At 45.1% G+C, this 1,817-nt stretch overlaps 1 pseudogene; it reads left to right on the top strand.

The window, feature by feature from the left end:
* Positions 1-326: 326 nt before the first annotated feature.
* On the top strand, positions 327-1,023 carry LOC108298481 (annotated as a pseudogene).
* The last annotated feature ends 794 nt before the right edge of the window (positions 1,024-1,817 follow it).

The following is a 1,817-nucleotide window of genomic DNA, read 5'->3' as shown; positions in this document are numbered from 1 at the left end:
CCTCAGCCTCCAGAGAGTAGCTGGGACTACAGGCACATGCCATCACACCCACCTAGTTTTTGTATTTTTAGTAGAGGTGGGGTTTCATCATGTTGGGCAGGATGGTCTCGATCTTTTGACCTTATGATCTGCCTGCATTGACCTCCCAAAGCGCTGGGATTACAGGCATGAGTCATCGTGCCTGGCCTTTTTGTTTTGTTTTGTCTGCTCTGTTGTACACTGTGCCTAATGTACAAGCTCAGTTCAAAATAATGGCTTTCAGTAATTTTGCTTAAAAATTATTCTAGCCGCCGGCTCACGTGACCGTCTCTGGGCCAGTGCGAACCATGGCTGGCTTGGTGGATTTCCAGAATAAGGAAGGGCTGAAGTCCTTTTTGGAGAGCATGGAGGTAGAGTGCAACTACCATTCCTACCACAAGAAGGATCCGGACAGTTGCTATCATCTGGTGGACTACTTGGAAGGGATCCAGAAGAATTTTGATGAGGCTGCCAAGGTGTTGAAGTTTAACTGTGAAGACAACCAGCACAGCAATAGCTGCTACAAACTGGGGATCTACTATGTGACTGGAAAAGGTGGTCTGACCCAGGACCTGAAAGCTGCCGCCAGTTGCTTTTTGATAGCGTGTGACAAGCCTGGAAAGAAGTCTTTAGCGGCATGTCACAACATTGCTTGCCTGGCACATGATGGATGGGTTAATGAGGATGGCCAGCCTGACCTGGGGAAGGCCAGGAACTACTACACAAGGGCCTGTGATGCTGGTTATGCCTCCAGCTGCTTCAACCTCAGTGCCATGTTCCTGCAGGGTGCCCCTGGCTTTCCCAAGGACATGGACCTGGAATGTAAATACTCCATGAAAGCCTGTGACCTGGGTCATTTCTGGGCCTGTGCCAAATGCCAGTTGCATGTACAAGCTGGGGGATGGCATCGAAAAGGATGAGGCCAAGGCTGAGATGCTAAAAATTTGAGCCGAGCAGCTACACAAAGAACAGCAGAAAAGTGTCCAATTCTTAACATTTGGCTGAGACAGGAGAATCTCTTAAACCTGGGAGGCGGAGTTTGCGGTGAGCAGAAGTCACACCACTGAACTCCAGCCAGGGAGACAGACTGAGACTCTGTTTCAAAAAAAAAAAATTCTATTTTTAGTTAAGTACTAACAGGTAAAAGTGTAACCAAAACTCAAATCACTAGTGCCAATCACAGTTATTATTTTTCATTTCTATACTTATCATGTCATTTACAGCTATGGTGTCCTTATAGTCTTTGAGTTTTTGTCATTTCAGTTGAAGAAAAATTTGAAATTCTAGAGATTACTGTCTGCAAACATTTATAACTTTTAAGATAATATATTGTATCAGCAAGACCATTATTTTCACTATCAGGAAGATAGTACCAAGAGTTTGGAGTATGCTTTTATTTTATTTTCTTTAGAAGACAAAGTTTTTCTCCCTTCCTCAGGCTGGAGTGCAGTGGTACAATCTTGGGTCACTGCAACCTCTACCTTCTGGATTCAAGTGGTTCTCCTGCCTCAACCTCCCCAGTAGCTGTGATTACATGTGCACGCCACCAAGACCCGCTAATTTTTTTTTGTATTTTTAGTAGAGACGTTTTTTCATCATGTTGGCCAGGCTGGTCTCAAACTCCCGACCCCAAGTGATCTGCCTGCCTCAGCCTCCCAGACTGGGAGGCTGGGATTCCAGGCATGAGCCACCAGGCCTGGTTGGAGTATACTTTTTAACCAGGGCCCCCATGAACCAAACCAACTAAAATAAAATAGATCACAATAATTACCTAGATAAATGGTTTGCTCATTTCAATC

The sequence above is a fragment of the Cebus imitator genome, unplaced genomic scaffold, assembly GCF_001604975.1.
Source record: "Cebus imitator isolate Cc_AM_T3 unplaced genomic scaffold, Cebus_imitator-1.0 Scaffold972, whole genome shotgun sequence".
Taxonomy (NCBI): domain Eukaryota; kingdom Metazoa; phylum Chordata; class Mammalia; order Primates; family Cebidae; genus Cebus; species Cebus imitator.
The sequence above is the reverse complement of the archived record's forward strand: the minus strand, read 5'-3'. Positions and strand labels throughout refer to the sequence as shown.